Here is a 17,126-nt window from a genome sequence, read left to right on the forward strand (position 1 = left end):
AGCCGCCACCTGGAAAGGGCCAGTCTTGAGCCCCGCAGTCAGTCCACGCACGCTGTGGGACATTGGCTTCAGTCTCAGTTAACTATCTTCAGTGAGAACCCAGTAACCAGGCTCACCCTCTTAGGGCAAACGAGGGTGGCTACCCAGAGGCCTGTCAGTTGGAGGAGTGATATTATCAAGGGGCCTCAGACTCCATTTGTTTTCGTGGATGGACTGAGAGAAACTTTGCAGTAGCGTACCCCCTTGAATATAGGCGCCTCGGCAGGAGGATAATAATAGGATATGTGTATGATAATGCACACTTTGTAACTTAGAACAACCCGACATTAGGAAAAGTTATAATGAACTAAATATAGGACCTAATACTTCATCCTTCTGATTAGTGGAAGCAGCCTTCTGAGGGTTCAATAACTGAGACTTGGCAGAGGATAAGTTAAAATAGGAAACTACCCAACTGGTAGTTGCTTTTCAGAGTTGGTCAAGGAGAAGACCAGGAGGGGACAGTCCTGGAGGATGACCTCTGGTGAGTACCTCTGAGCTCCAACCTGGGGGACTCCAGCCCCTCAAGTTGAAAACAAATCAGGGTGTCACATGCCCAAAGGAGGGGTACATGAAGGGTGAGTCCTCCTTCTGTCCCCAGAGAGAAAGGTAGTCAGCCTGCCTCAAATCTCTAGAGGCACCAGATGGCCAGATTCCATTATGATTGAAGGCATCAAGGGGCTCCTCAGAAAAATTCCTAGCAATCAGATTCCCATCACCCCAGAGGAACACTGGCTGACCTTATGCTTAGGGGACAGACTCGTTGGTTTTATAGTCAACGCAGGACCCACCTACTCAGTTTTGAACATAGAGAAAGAAACTTTATCCTCTGACCTTGTTCAATGGCTGAAATTTCAGGAAAATAACAATCCAAGAGCCGTTTTCAACATTTAGAATTAGTTACAAGGAAAATAGTTAAAGCATTCTTTCCTGTAGGTACCAGAATGCCCAGTCTCCCTTGAGGAAGAGAACCAGTCCACTCTCCAGCTGGCTGGCACTGGTATTCAGTACTTGATCTAAAGGATTTCCCTACACTCCAGATCCCAGGAATTATTTGTCTTTGAATGGGAGGGTCCCAAAACTAGTCACAAAATGGACTTGACTATGTCCCATTAGGGGGTTAAAAACTCTCCAGCTTTCTCCAGGTCACGATAGTGGCCTGGGATCTATGGGTTCTGGTCTTGCCCACTTCTTTAGTGTCACAATATGTGAATGACATTTTGATGGTGAGTGCCTTACATACTGTCTCTAATTACATATTTGTCTCTAATACACCAAGGTTCAGGATCATTTAGCAAAGAAGGGATATAGGTCTCTAGGAACAAAACTCAGATTACCCAAGAAAGAGCTGTGTATCTAGGCTTTATAACTGGAAAGGGGAACAGAAGCCTGTCCACATATTGAAAGGAAGTTATCATCCAGGTTTCTATTCTGAAAACTAATAAACACCTATGGGAATTCTTGGAAGGATTGTGTTGAATTTAGATTTCCAATTTCAGTGTAATAGATAAACCTCTGCATCAGGCGCTGCAAGGTAGGAAGGAAATCCTCCTCCAGTAAAACCACTTGGAGCACAGAGGGACTGGAGTTCTTCACATGTACTGCCTACTTTGGGAAGCTCACCCAGATTCTGTGGGCCAATGGAAACTTGCCTAATCTGATTCAGGTTGTGCTCCATCCCCAAAGAATAAGAGACTTTTAAAAAGTTAGAGAATAGGCAGTCCATAAACTACCTCTCCAAAATGGGAAGGGGCATTTATGATTTCCTTGACTATCTACTCTGCTCTTACATTACAGGGGATGTAACTCTGGATCCAACATATTAGACATGAAGTATGCTGTTACCCTGGATGACACCCAAGAACTCATGGACTTGTGGTTTTCCTGTGAGCTAATTCCTGACCTGAAACTGCTATTTATAGGAAGACACCAAAAGTAATTCCATCCTAGGAATGAATGGAAAAGGTGGGTGGCTAACTTCCTTCTAGTCTGCTGTATACTGCTGTTGTTTTTACTCTGTAGTAAATGAGTCCTGATCCCTATGCTTTTGGAAGTTCCAGATGGTCTTTTCCAGATGTATGACCAACTAGGAACTCAGCAGGGGTTGTCCAGGATTATTTCTAGTCATTCAATTGAAATTCCATTCCTATACAGTGATGTCACCCCCTTTAACAGGAAGTCGCTGCCGAAGCAGCAGACATTCCTTCTTAAGCCCCCTCAAGAATGAGGAGTGGAATGCAATGGTGTTTTCTGTAGTTACCTGTAGTTTCTGACTACACACTGTGGACATAGGTCTAGAGTTCTCAGAAGAAGGAGGAGTGGCTGTGTCCTCAGTCTTTCTAGAGTCTGATGCCCAGAAATCTTCTGCTGAAAAGTATATGAGGGTGATGTGGCCACTCTTTCCCCTACCCTGGGACTAGACAGCTTCCCTTGTTTGCAGACTCTGTGAGGTATACCCCCAGTCTCTGGTAAGCCTGTGATTTAGAAGCCCCTGTGGAAATGTCTTTGTATCTTTGTATACAATAAGCCTGGCACTGCTGCTCTTTCACCAACAATGCCAACAATGGAGCCAGACAGGTACCCATATTTCAGTTTCTTTTTGAGTGCAGGTGGAGGTCATGAGGGCCAGGGGGATGTGGTACACATGTCCTCAGTCTCTGGGAAGTGTGTTGTCTAGAATCCCACTGGGGAAAAGTCTATGTGCATTACATACTATATGGCAGCCCTAAAGAAGCTACCAAGCAGACCTAATACACTGGCCTCCCATAGCCTCCCAGTAAGTGTATTGGAGGTCATGCAAACAAGGGGGGGAGGGGGGAGTGGTAAATATCTTACTGGGTTCTCCCAGGTTGTCAAATACATTCCTGGGAACCTGGAGCCATGCTGGGGATGACCATATGGCTCTTTCCACTGTGAAACTCAGTCTCTGGTCACCTAGGTGTCTGTTGAACTGTGGGCCAGACTATGCTCTTGTTGGGAGAACCTGGGGCATTGTTGGGGGAAGGGCTGAAATAGCCATGCCAGTAAACTGGCACTATTCCTGACTTATTTTGTTTCTCAGTCTTTCCTTCCTTTTTTGATGATTTCTGGCTCCTATTATTATTGAGACATTGGTCCTCACTTCCCTTTCTCCATTCTGGTATTCTGGTATTCCAGAGGGAAACGATTACTGAATGATCCTGTCTGTCTGCAATATTCCACTAATTCCTAGATAATTTTCTCTTTTTCATATTAATGGTAGAGCATTTAAGCCAAACATTCTTAAAATGTTGAAAGACTACAGAATCAAAATTTTCCAACTAGACAGATTTTTTTAGAGTTTGTGAATGTGGAGTGTAGGTGTGTTTTTATTTTTAATCCCCTGTAGCATTCCATCAGGGTCATGTACATAGACAATCATCAGTGAATTCTTCTGTTTGAATAATCAAGATCACATTTGATGACATAGTATTTCAGGCTGAGGATTAGTTTATCCATCATATTACTCATAGCTCCTATAAAGACTTTTCATATAGTGCATGTTATAACCATGTCTGGGTGGTTCTTTGGTCATGTCTGGAGCTTTAAAGGTTTTGATCAAGGACAGAACCTTGGGAAATGTTTCTATAAGGGTGCAGACCCTGGAAGAGGACAGAGAAGTAGCCACAAAGCAAGGGCATTCCCACAGGTAGACTGCAGGTAGTCACTGTTTGCCTCCCATGTGCTCCCCTTGGCAGTGGAATAGGAAAAGAAAAATATCAGAAAAACAGGTGGAGTTAGGTACATTAATGTGGAAAGATACTTGATTATAGAGATTAATTCTGGGTGTCTTTGAGGAGAGTTATTTCAGTAGAAATGAGAAAGACAGATTGTGATGGATTTGAGTACCAGAGACAATGGATATGTAAGTTTGACTGAGAAAGGAAACATAATCATAATCATAAGAGGGACAAAATCCTCTGTGAAGGGATTCTCAAATGATAAGTACAAAATATCTTTAAGTAAAAAGGAAAGAGGAGAAAAAAAGATAAGATTTTCAGATTCTAAATACATTCCATTTGGAGGGTGTGTTAATAAAGCCATGACCAAAGTTTCAGTTGTCTTTTAGGCCAGTTAGTCTTACATAATGAGTGCTTTGTTTTTTGTCCACAGCTATACCCTTGACCTTGGGGAAACCGTTTACAATTACATAGTTTTTTGACACAAGGAAAGTCAAGCAGGCATGAATTGTGAATATTTTAATGAAGACCCAGGACAATACCTAAAAGGAAATTTGAATCTCTCCCCTATAAATCTGGTGATAGTGAAGTGCACTAGAACCTACTAGGCTTGTTTAGAAAAAATATGGATTGCAATCCCTCTCTTTTACATGTCCCCTTAATACTATCAGAACATTTCAGTTTAATTCAATATCCTGTTTGCCTATAGAGTTGGAAGTAACACAAAAACCCCTATTAAGATAATTTGCCCTATCTTTTAATAAATATATAATCGCTGCACAAACATTGCATGATAGGGAAGAAGCAGTAAGCCTGGTTCAAGCATTTGTTTTTCATTTAACAAACATTTATTGGATGCCTATTTCTGCCAGACTCTGAACTAGGTAAGGGGATACAGAAGTTAAGGAGACAGAGAAAAATGTGGATAGAGAAAAACAGGAAAAAAAAAACAGAAAACACATAAATAAGATTTGTAAGGATTGTGATAAATTTTATAAAGGAAATAAAGTAGATAATAAATTTGAGTAACTGAAGGTAGCCTCTGTAGAGAAAGTGGATATGAAAAGAACTCTCTCTTAGTTTGGATTCCTCCAGAAACAAACTTGAGCAGAAGAATGAGATACATACTTGAGTAGAAGTAGTTCATTTAGAGGTAACCTCAGAAATCACTAGAAGGGAAGTAAGATGAGGGCAAAGAGTCAATCAAGTTTGCATTGCCAACCATGTTATTACTTGGGGCAACTGCAGCTGAATACCCTTGGGGAGCTCTTAAACATGGTGTTGATCATGATTCTCCACATTATTCCATCTAAGTGGAATGGAGGTTGGATATTTATAGAACCATAACTGTCATTTATGGGATGGAGATTGCTGGGGATGGAGGGCATGGAAGAGTGTTTGCCTTGGCAATTGCATGGCTGCTACATATATGGTCAGAGAAAAGGCCTCAGTTAAAGAAATGTACATGCAATTAGTACATGGTAAGGGTGAGAAGATGTAGGGGGGAAGTATGGCATCTGCCACAGCTTTAAGAAGATGACATTTGAGTAGAATCAGAATGACATCACCACATGAAGAGTTCAAAGAGATGAATACCTGGAAGAGGAAACATAAAATGGAAAGATAAAGAGGTAGAAAAGGATTTACGTATTTGAGACTAAAACACAGAATAGTGTGCGTATGTGTTGAGGGTTAGGGAAGAGTTGCATGTGATGAAATAGGTTGGATGATCCAAACCAAGTGGGAGTTTAAAGAACAGAGGAACAGGTTTAGTAGTTATTCCAAAAACAATGGGGCTCAATTAAAAACTTAGACAAGGGAATGACATTAATAAAAACCATTGACGTCTGTGGGCTTAATAAATTAGAAAAGGACAGAGTGTTGACAACGAGGATGGGAATAAATGAATGTTTGATGTGTGAAAAAAGAATATTTAGAAATAGAATTCAAGGAACATGCTTTATAAAAGGGTGAAATATTTGAAGGACAAAGGGATGATTTAGATGCTTGGTTTAAGCACCAAGCAGATGGTGGTGGTGCCATTTCTTGAGACAATGAAGACTGGGGTAGGAAAAGTTTGAGCAAAAAATTAGGTTTGTTCATGATAGCTACTGGACATCCATTAGGAGGTGTCAAATAAGCATTTGGTGGGTGAGTCTAGAATTCAAGAGAGAACTGAATTTGACATATGTGTCTGGAGATTACCAACTCTCTTGATAGTTAGACTTTAGAACTATGGGACCAGTTTAGCTCACATAGGAAGATAGCAGAGATAGAAAAGAGGATAGATTGTGCAGTAAAACTCAAGAAACACAGCTATCTGAAGATCATTTGGAAGAATCAGTAACAGTGACTAAAAACGAAGAACCTGTGAGCCAGAAAAAAACCTCAACAATTAAAGTGTACTGTCATGGATAATGTATTGATCAGTGCATCTTGGAGGCAAAAGTGATTATCAGTTAAAAAAAATCTCAAGCAAAAAAAGGGGATTGTTGAATGGTGCCACTGATATTTCTAACATTACTTAGCTGCAGGCATGGCTAGATCTAAGTGTTCGAATGATGTCATTTTGTTTGGCTCTATTTTTTTGTTTGTTTTTAGGTAGGCTCTTTCTGCATGGTCACAATATGTTCTTCTGATATTTTGTTATTGTTAAAATGTGGCAAACAATAGTACTTAATCAGAAAGTTAATATGAATATTAGGTGAATTAATATTTCTAAAGTCTTTAGAAGTTAATGTCCCCCGATAGCCATATGCCAGGGAAATCCCAGTTTCTTTTCCTTGCTCACACTTAAGCTATACTCAATAATCACTTGGCCTGACATCATATGCCTCGTCATACTTTTCCCTTCCTCTTTAATGAATCACTTGCACAGGATCTGTTTCTGAACATATAAGGTACCCAGTCTTGACATTTTTATTTAAACTGAGAACAATGTTCAATTTTTGCTAGTTTGTAAATATTCACTTCAGTGACAACTAATTTACTATAATTTTATTTCCTTTTTACATTTTATTTTTTCTTAAAATTTCTTTTCATTATTTCATTATCATATCCTGTTGTCATAACCTTAATATTTTCAACATTATCGGTCATCCTCATGAAGTCTCTTTAATCTAGGGTATACTTCCCAGAGGCCTTCATTGCCTTAATCTGGCGTTCTTTAGACCTTCATATTTGCTGTTCTCTCTCTTAAATGTGAAAACTTTAGTTATTATTTTGTCCAAATCTTTAGTTATTATTTTGAAATTTCCAAAAATGATGGGTGGGATAAGGTAAGTTCCAAGGCTGAAACAGCATATCCAAAGGCATCTTGAGAAAGACTATGGGATAGTAAGAGAATTTCAAGCAGTGAGAATGGTTTGAAAAGAAAAGATGATGAAGCTGAAAGTAGGGAGGACAATTCGATGAAGGAGAATGAGGGCCATGAAATCCTGCAAGTCAAATTAAAATATTTCTCCCGAGGGCAATAGGGAGCCACTGAAAAGTCATAGCCATGGGGTAGAGGATACAATCAAATTCACTTTTAATTAGATTCATGTAGCTTAAGCTGAAGAATACATTGGAGACAGAGAGCAAGACAGAAACAGGATTACCAGTTAGAAGTTTGTTTATTTGGGTTGCAATATAGCCAAATAAAGGGAAATAAAATAGAATCTACATGAAGTGGTGACATGCTAGAGATGGGAAGAGGGAAAATTCAGGATGACATTAAATTTCAATGTTGCAGCAATGAATGAATAAATCCAGGAGAAAGAACAGATTTGGGAAAGGTTTTGAGTTTAGTTTTGTTTGGGTCAAATCCAAAGTACCTGTGGGACATCTAAGAGGAGTTATCTATTAAATATAGGGTGCAGGCATCTAGAACTCAAGGATCTAGGTGGGAGTTGGGAAAAAGCAGTACATAAATGGATAAAGCATCATTGAAATAGTTGAAATTCCTCACCCCCTCCATCCTTTGTGTTCCCCTGTTCCTTTCCCTTCTCCTCCCTCTTAACCTCAGAAACTTAGCATGTTTGCCAATGTCCAGTAGTTTTTGAAAGTGTTTTACATTGTCCAGCTGTCTGTTTTATGAAGGTCCAAAATTTGTCTTTTTATTCTGATTTGTTTTGCTGTATATGATGTCATCAAATTCCCTCCATTTTGTTGAAAATGTCTTCATCTTTTCATGTGGCTATGTAATATTCTAAGGTATATATGTACCATATCTTTTTGATCCATTTGATGAGTGAAAGGTGATTTAGGCAGTTTTCATATCCTGCCTACTGTAAATAATGCTGCTCTGATATTGGAGAACATCTGGGTTTTTTTGTTGATGGTTTCATATTCTGTGGCTATATGCCCAAGAGTGAGATTGTGAGGCCATATGGTATTTTGATTTTTAGTTTTTGTAGGTAATTCTAGATTTTTCCATAATTGTTTCACCAGTTCACATTCCCATGGTATAACAGGGGTCCTTTTTCTCTGTAGCATGTCTAGCACCTGTTGCTGGGAGTGATATTTGCCATTTTCTTGGGTGTGAGGTGCTATCTCATTGTAGTTTATTTCATGTCTTATACAAAAAAAACCCGAAAACCATAGCATTATTCTGTCAGCACAAAATGGTCTCCAGGTTTTTAATGCTTATAAAATTCAATTGACTCCTTGATTAGTTTATTATACTTTCAAAATATCTAAAATTTATGTCTAAAGTGAATTTTAGGACATGGGGTTGGGTGAAATGTGTGAAGATGGTCAAAAGTTACAAGCATTTAGTTATAATTAAACAATCCTGGGAGTGTAATAATATTCTCTTGCATTTTTGAAAGTTAAGAGATTAGATTTTAATAATTCTCATAAGAGATTAGCTTTTAATAATTCTCATTAGAAGAAAAAAATAACTGTGATTATGGATGTTAATAGTTTATTTGTGGTTAACGCAAATTATTATGTTGTACATCTGAAACTAATATAATGTTATATGTCAATTATTCCTCAATTTTTTAAAAAAGGTGAATTTAAAATAAAACTTTTCAGATCCTCAGGTACAGAGCCTTAAATTGCAAAGTTGATTCTTATATCAGGTCTTGTGCTGGTCCACAGCGTCTCCTTTAAATCTGAGATTCTAAGATGTAGTAAAAAGGGGAAAATGTTATTTTCCCACAAACTCATCATGAGTTTCCACCCTGTTTCCCCATGTAGCCAACCCTCCACATTCTATCCTTTATAATCTATGCTTCCATCTCTCCTTCATATTTGCAGAAAATAATTCTTTTTCATAGAAATTTTAGAGTATGATTTTACAAGAGATCTTCCAGTTAAATTTTGTTTTCCCAACCTGTTGTAACCTCCTATCCTTTATTTGAAGATCCACAACATCGGAATTTACTTTTTGACCTTTGAGCATTTCAGGAGGGAGGCAGAGAGGCAAAGGAGCTGAACAGCAAGGAGGGTTGGGAGAAGCAAGCCCATAAACTGCTGTCATAGTTTGAGCCTCTAAAAGGGCACGCCTGTTGCTAAGGAAACCACTGCTCCGGAAGAGCTAAACACACAATGAAATCGCAAGGAAAGAAAGGCACAAACAAGTCAGATGCTTGGGGGAAGGGTGACTTGTGACAGCCTGAGAACTTCTAAACCTTTATTGCTGGGAACACATCAAAGGCTGGGTGTGGGGGGAGGGAGGAGGAGGGTAGGAGGGTTCAAGCATCCGTATCCCTTCCTAGAAATAACTAGCTGGAATTTAAAGGAATGCTAGGTTCTGTTCATTTCATTTTGCCCAGAGCACAAGCAAGAAGACAAAGTGGCTGTCAATTTTCCATTGATCTTCAAGAAGTTTACAGCAATTTTTTCAAGTGTAATCATGCTCATTTGTAATATACAGTATCATTAGAACAGATTTACAGTGCTCACAATCATCTGATTTTTTTTTTTTTGCATTTGATACTTGCTATTAATTGGATAAAGTAACTATAGAAGTATTCATTCTATTCATTGAGGGGCCTCCCTGGTGGCCTAAGGTTAAGTATTAGTTCATCATGAAGGTTTGATTGAACTTACTAGTGAAACTGTCTGGTCATGTTGTTCCCTTTTGTGAGATTTTTGAATACAGCTTTAATAATTCCTTGCTTGTAATTGGTCTTGTTCAGGTTTTCTACTTCTTCACGATAGTCTATACTAAAAATTAATGAAAATAAATGAATACAATAGAGTGGTAGTTCACAAAGTCTACACAACAGTTTTATTTCTATATTGCAAACAATGAATTGAAAGGAGAAATTAAAAAAGCTACCCAGGTTAGAATGATCTGAAAATGAATGAAATATCTGGGAGTGACAGCGTGATCTATTAACTTCATGTATTTGGATGTCCAAGTCTTTCATTAGGTTTGGGAAGTTCTCAGTTATTTCTTTAAATAAATGTGTTATTTAAACAACCCCATTTTTTTCTATAGTTGTGCATTTGACATAGGCTTCCCTCTCTCCCTCTCTTCCTTTCCTTCTTTCCATTTTTCTCCTCTGATTGGGATATATGAAAGTTCCTTTACTCCTTAACATTTATAATATCTTCCATCTGATCTTTGCTGCTGTAGATTCTCATTTGCATTTTTATTTCCTTCATTGAGTGCTTTATCTTCAACATTCTCTTTTTTTTAAAGATTCTCATTTTTTACTGACCTCTCTTTATAAAATATCACATTTTTAATTTTTTCCTGATCTTGTTGAATTATCTGTTTTCTTTCATTTCATTGACAGACCCATTTTGAATTTAATCAACCCATTTAATCAACACCCATTTTGAATTATTTACCAGTTAAATCACAACATTTCATGTCTTTTGAAGTTCAGATAAACCTCAAATTTTTAGTAGCTACCTTTAGATGGATATACTGTTCTTTGGTCCTGTACAATGCAGATTTTCTTTGACCTTTTATGGATGTACCTGCCCCACAACTCTTGCTCCATCTTGTGGTAGATTTTTAAGATTTTATGTCTTTGGCTTTTAAAAACTAATGAGGATGGCTGCAGTAAACCTCTCTTTCTTTTTTTTTTAAGGAGACATTGCAGTTCATGTTTATGATTTCTTCCTTGTCCACAGACCTGGTTTACTTTTTCTGAAAAACACTCTGTGTACTAATATTTGTTCTGACTGCTGCATTAGGGAGTGATTTAAAGGACCAACTGCACTGTGTGGAAAATTGTAGATTTATCACTCTGGGCATAGGAAGGGCTGCCTGCAGGCCAGTGGGGGTAAGTGGTGAGGTTTTACTAGAGTCCTGCTGAACTCCTGAATGTAGTCAGCAGAAACTACATCCCCTTGTGCCCTTTGATATTCTTATTTGTCTTTTTGTCAATATCCCCCATCCCTTCAGTTATGGAGTTCCCACCTCAGTACCCTCACCCGCCCTGCACCCCCTCCCCATAAGAGATATTACAATTGTCTAGGTTAGCCAATTGAGGGAGGGGGAGTGGTGGTAAATTTCTTATCCTTCCCAATGTGTCCAAACTCACATTCCCCCCGCCCCAAACACTTGGAATCTCCCCCTCAGGAAAGCTGGACTTCTACAAAGTTTATCAGTGTCTGTTTTTCCAAGACAGCACTCTCCAGATTTTCTTCAGCCATGACAGAGAGTGGTTGGGGCACACTTACCGGTTCCAGTGGTTCCATAACTTTTACTAAGGCCTGTCTGCCTATTACAAGATCCTCCCCAGTCCCTTGGCATATAGTGCTGGATACTATAACTCCCACAGAGGCACTTATTTCATAGATGGGTATCTCATTAGGAATGTGGTATAATACCAACATGCTGACATCATCAAGAACCCAATTATTAAATAGTTCTATTTTTGATCAATTAAGTGTAAGAAAAAAGAAAAATATTTTACTTTCAATTATTCTTTCTTTTTTTTAAAGATTATTTATTTATGCACACAAGAGCTGTGGTACAGGCCAGAGATGTGTGGGGGGAGGGATGAGAGGACGCACCAGAGACATAGCAGGGAGCAGAACAGGCAGATTGACTGAAATGCACTGCTGAGGGAAGCAGCAGGCGAGACAGGAGAGGTCTGCTGTGCCATGTGGGTTTCTCCCTGGCCAGCCAGGGATCGAACTCGTGCTGCAGAGGCTTCGGATTGCTTCATAGTGCGGTGCTTAACCCCTTGCACCACAGGGAGGCCCCTACTTTCAATTATTCTTTCACCAGTCATTTCTCTATTCATTCTTTATGTAGATTTCACATTTGTCATATTATTTTCCTTTTACCACCAAAAGTTGTGTAAACGTTTCATACAGGGTATCCTGCTAATAAATTACCACAGATTATGTTTGTATGAAAAACATCTTTTTTACCCTTTACTTTTGATAAATAGGATTTCTGGATGTTACTTTGTCATTTGAAAATATTAATTTGAGGGCCTCCCCGGTGGCGCAGCGGTTGAGCGCTGGGTTGCGAAGCGGCCCGCAGCCTCCGCGGCGCCTGTTCGATCCCCAGCTGCTCCCTGGCCACCGGAGGAGGGTCCCACATGGTGCGCAGACCTCTCCTGCGCCCGCTGCTCCCCTCAGCAGTGTACTTCGGTCCTTCTGCCTGGTCTGCTCCCCGCTCTGGCTCTGGTGAATTCTCTCACCCTCCCGCGCTTCTGACTGTACCCAGTGTTTGTATGAATAAATAAATAAATAAATCTTAAAAAAAAAAAAAAAAAAAAGAAAATATTAATTTGATATCACTTATTAATTTTGGGAAATAATCTGCCATTATTAGCTCCTTTCCCTGGATATAGCATTCCCAATCTATTTCCTTAACGTTCTGATGCATGTTAACTCTGTTTTTTCTACATTCCCACCAACAGGGTACAAGGGTTATTTTTTCTACACACCCTTACAACAGTAATTTTTTTTTGTCTTTTATATGTTGATGATTCTCACAATGTGGGGAGGTATCTCATTGTGGTTTTGATTTGCATTTCCCTGATGATTAATGATGATGAACTTTTTTTCATGTGCCTATAAATCATTGTGTATCTTCTTTGGAAAAATTACTACTTAACACATTTTTGTTGGATTATTAGTTTTCTTTTTGTTGAGTTGAGTGAGTTCTTTATAGACCTTGGATGTTAGCCCCTTGTTGGGTATATTTTGCAAAAATATTTTCACAAATATCAGTTGGATTTTTTTTTTTCATTTTAATGATAGTTCATTTCATTGTGCAGAAATTTTTTTGTTTGATACAGTCCCATCTTTGCTTTGTCTCCACTGCCTTTAGAGTTGAGTTCATGAGAGTCGACTCTGAAGTCAATGTCACAGAGTGTTTTCCATGTTTTCTTCTATGTATTTTATGGTTTCAAGATCCACATCTAACTCTTAATTCATTTTGTTTGAATTTTTGTGTATGGTGTGAGATAGTGGTCTACATGCATAGTTTCACACTGGTGTGTGATTGTCCAGTTTTCCCAACACCATTTGTTGATTAGATTAGTTTCCCACCACATAATGTTGGTTTCTTTGTTGTAAATTAAATGTCCATATATGTGTTGTTATATTTCTGTGTTCTTAATCCTATACCATTGACATGTATCTATTTTTATTACAAAACCATACTGTTTGGGTTAGTATAACTTTATAGTATAGTTTGAAGTCTGGTAGCATAATGCCTTCTCTCTTTTTTATTGTCAGTTTTATCTTGACTAGTCAAGGTCTTTTGTGTTTACATAAAAATTTTAGTAATGTTTGCTCTATTACCATGAAGAATGTCACTGTAATTTTGATAAGGATTACATTGCATTGTAACTTGCCTTGGTAAAATTGCCTTTTCAACAATGTTTATTCCAGTCCATGAGCAAAGATTATCTTTCCATCTTACTGTTTTGCATTTCTTTTAACAACACCTTACAGTTTTAGTTACATGCATTTCACTGCCTTTGTTAAGTTAATTCCTAGGTACTCAATTCTTTTTGATGCCCATTGTAAATGAGATTGATTTCTTTTTCTTCTAGTTTATTTACATGTAGGAAAAAACCAGATATTTGTATATTAATTTTGTAGCCTGCCACTTCGTTTTACTGATTTATTATTTCTATTAGTTATTTAGTGGCATCTTTAGGTATTTCTATATATATTATGTCATATGCATGATAATAAAAGTAATTGTGATAGTTTTACTTCTTTCTTTTCAAATCTGGATAACTTTAGTTTCCTTTTCTTGTCTAATTACTTCTAATTAAGACTTCCAATACAATGTTGAATAGTAGTGATGAGAATGGACTTCCTTTATTATACCTGATCTTATGGGAAAATTTTGCATTTTTTTAACCAGTGAGTACAATGTTAGCCATGGATTTGTCATATAAGATCTTTATGATGTTGAGGTATGTTCTCTCTGGTCCTGTTACATCTCTTTTTCTATAAGTGGGTATTAGATCATTTAAAAGCTTTCTCTATACTGATATGATCAGATGATTAGTTTCTTTTATTGATGTTGTGTGGTGTATTACTTTAAGTGATTTGCAAATATTGAATGGTCCTAGCATTCAGATTTCACTTGGTAATGACATATGATTCTTTTAATGTATTGCTGAATTCAGTTTGCTAAGATTTTGTTGAGAAAATTTGCATGTATGTTCATCAGGGATATTGGTCTACAGACTTTTAGTTATTGTTTCAGTTTTCTCTCTTGTAAATGGTCCATTCATGTTTCCAATTTCTTCTTTATTCATTATTGGAGGTTGTACAATTCTAAGAATTGGCTCACTCCTTCTATTATCCACTTTATTGGCGTAAAGATGTTCATATAGTCTCTTATGATCCTCTGTATTTTTGAGATGCTTTTTGTAATGGTTCTTTTTTCTGTTTGTTACTTCTTTATTTTTAGTGATACCAGCTAGAGGTTTGTTTTTATCTGTCTTGAAAAAATCAGATTTTTTTAAATTGATCTTTTGTACTGTCTTTCTAATTTCTATTTCATTTATTTTAGCTCCAATTTTTATTATTTTTTCTGGTTGTTTTTGGTTTCACTTGTTCTTTTCTAGATCCTCAAAATATAAGATTAGGTTATTTATTTGAGATATTTCTTGTTTATTGATATAGACCTGTAATGTTAAAAATTTTTCTTAGTATTGCTTTTGCTATATTCCCTATGTTCTGATTGTTTGTGTCTTCATTTTCATTATTCTGAAGGTATTTAAACTTTATTTTTTTTAGAATATAGATTCAACTTATGGCTAATGAATACAGAGGGAACTATGTTAAACAATCTAAAATGAAATATTTATCTTTCAGGCAAAATATTTCTTCAATACTTTTGTGATGACAACATTCTTTATGTACTAGTACTTATCTTGTTAGGAGATTGCCCATCCTAACCCCTGATAGTTAGCATGCGGCCCTTCTATGCTTAGTCTAAGCTAGAACTAATTCTTAGTATAAGAATATTGCTTTGTGAAAAATCTAGTTTCTCTGACATTTTTAAGACCTTAGAGATACTAACATTTGCTCCAAAATCCTCCTAAATTTATCATTCTAAATTTAGAGTAGTGAAGACATTATGTTGGTGGTTTGTTCCATTTATTTTCTCAGTGGCTGTTAACATTAACATAAGCTGTTAACCTATGATTAATCTGAGATTGGCCAACTCTCCATATTTATGCTTTTATTTGGTCTATAGTTTTCTCATTTTTATGCTTCATATAGTTATCCTTCCATTTCCATTTGTCTTTTTTAGAAAGTGTAGAAATAGAAAGGAATTTTTTTAATCCTGTGTGCTCAGAGTTGCATCTTGATCCTTAAATTTCCTCTCATTCCCCTTCACCCCCAAACTTTAGACTTAATTCTAAGACTGAGGCCTTTCAGGTCATTTGGTGAACATTATATTTATGTTGTATTTTAAAATTTTAGAGATTGACAAAGCAGCCCCATCAGTGTATTATAATTCATAAAGCAATGAATTTCAGTTAATCAGAATTGATGAATTGATGTGTATTTTGTAAAAAGTTCTCTGTTCTGAGACCATTTATCTATCTATCTATCTATCTATCTATCTATCTATCTATCTATCTATCTGTCTGTTTATCTTTCTATCTATCTATCTAAAGAGAATCTCTAAGCAAAAGGTTGAATATTTGATAATTATCGCTAGAAATATTATGGAGTTTTTATTATACGTTTGTCTTTATAGTATTTCACTGTAGTATCTCACCTTAAAATGAAATCTTTCATGAAATATAGCTCTGAAATTTCAAATTTTGCTGTTGCAAAAACTTGTAAGTTTGGAGAATGCATTATAATGCAAATTTGCTGAGCAATTGTCAGCCTGGAAAACTTGCTGTCAGAGAAAATTAGAAATAGCTTCATGCTACCAAATTAAGAAAGGAATTTGGCAATATAATTTGGTTGCTTGCCCAATATTTAATATTACTGGAGGGAAAGCCTGCTTTTAATGAAGAGTACATTTGTGGAGCAAGGAAAATTTTTATTTTCTCCTTTATAAAAATCAAGTGTATGGATAAAGAATAAGGCTGTAATTTTGCATGTTTTTCTTGAATAATACAGATGAAGCTAACATATTCCATGTCTTGAAGAAGTGTGCCCTTATTTTATTCCTGTCCAGTTGTACCAAGACTGGCTCTGAATAATACTGTGAAGAAATTGAAGATTGTTTGCAGCTACACTAGAATAATTAAGAACACATAATGTCTCCAGAGTCTGGAATATCTTTAAGAAATTAGTTCCTCATTTGCAAAAAAAAAGATAGTATTACCTATATTATAGGATTTTTTTATAGGATTAAATGAGATAAAATATGCAAAACACCCAATAAATTACATTTTACCAAATATTAAATCAATGTAGAATACTTTTTACTGTCTTTAATCTTAACTTGCTAATAAATGTAAGTTCCCTTCCTCATTTTTGTTCCTTTAGTGCCTCACAAAATAATTACAAGAAGGAAGCAAAAGGAAGCAGTTTAGAAATAACAAGGTTCTAACTGTTTTAGCTTTAGAGATGATAACACAGAGATTCCTAGGCCTGTTTCTGTTTCTATGCAAAGCAATGCAAAACAAACAAATAAAATCACATAAAAAAGCTTTGTAACTTTTCAGAATATTCAATAATAATAACCAATAAATTTGTATTACTGTCAATGTTAAATTGTTTCTGTGATGCAAAATGGAAAGAACATCTCAATTTTAATTCCAGTATTTTTAGAACATTCGGTGAGCAAGGGGGTATGTGTGTGTGTGCCTCTGTGTGTGTGCGTGCACGTGCACATGCACATGCACGTGGCAGATCTATTGTTATCTTGATTCCTAGCTGCACGTATATATTGCAGGATGGTCCTTTAAATGGAACAGAACTTTTCCTTGAGCATGTGCCAGCATAAGGTGCAGACTAGAGAAAGAGCAGTTTTTCTTTTTTTTT

The 17,126-nt window shown here is 36.8% G+C and overlaps 1 protein-coding gene across 1 annotated transcript in view; it reads left to right on the forward strand.

Moving 5' to 3' along the window:
• Positions 1-498: 498 nt before the first annotated feature.
• Positions 499-17,126, forward strand: part of ADAM28 (ADAM metallopeptidase domain 28) — a 312,744-nt gene continuing 296,116 nt past the window's right edge. Inside the window, exons 1-2 of the mRNA XM_054690295.1 lie at positions 499-523; positions 1,837-2,004. The gene's annotated coding sequence lies outside the window, so the exon portion shown is untranslated. The remainder of the gene's footprint in view (positions 524-1,836; positions 2,005-17,126) is intronic.

The sequence above is a fragment of the Talpa occidentalis genome, unplaced genomic scaffold (genome assembly GCF_014898055.3).
Source record: "Talpa occidentalis isolate TD23 unplaced genomic scaffold, MPIMG_talOcc4v2.1 talOcc4.8, whole genome shotgun sequence".
Classification (NCBI taxonomy): domain Eukaryota; kingdom Metazoa; phylum Chordata; class Mammalia; order Eulipotyphla; family Talpidae; genus Talpa; species Talpa occidentalis.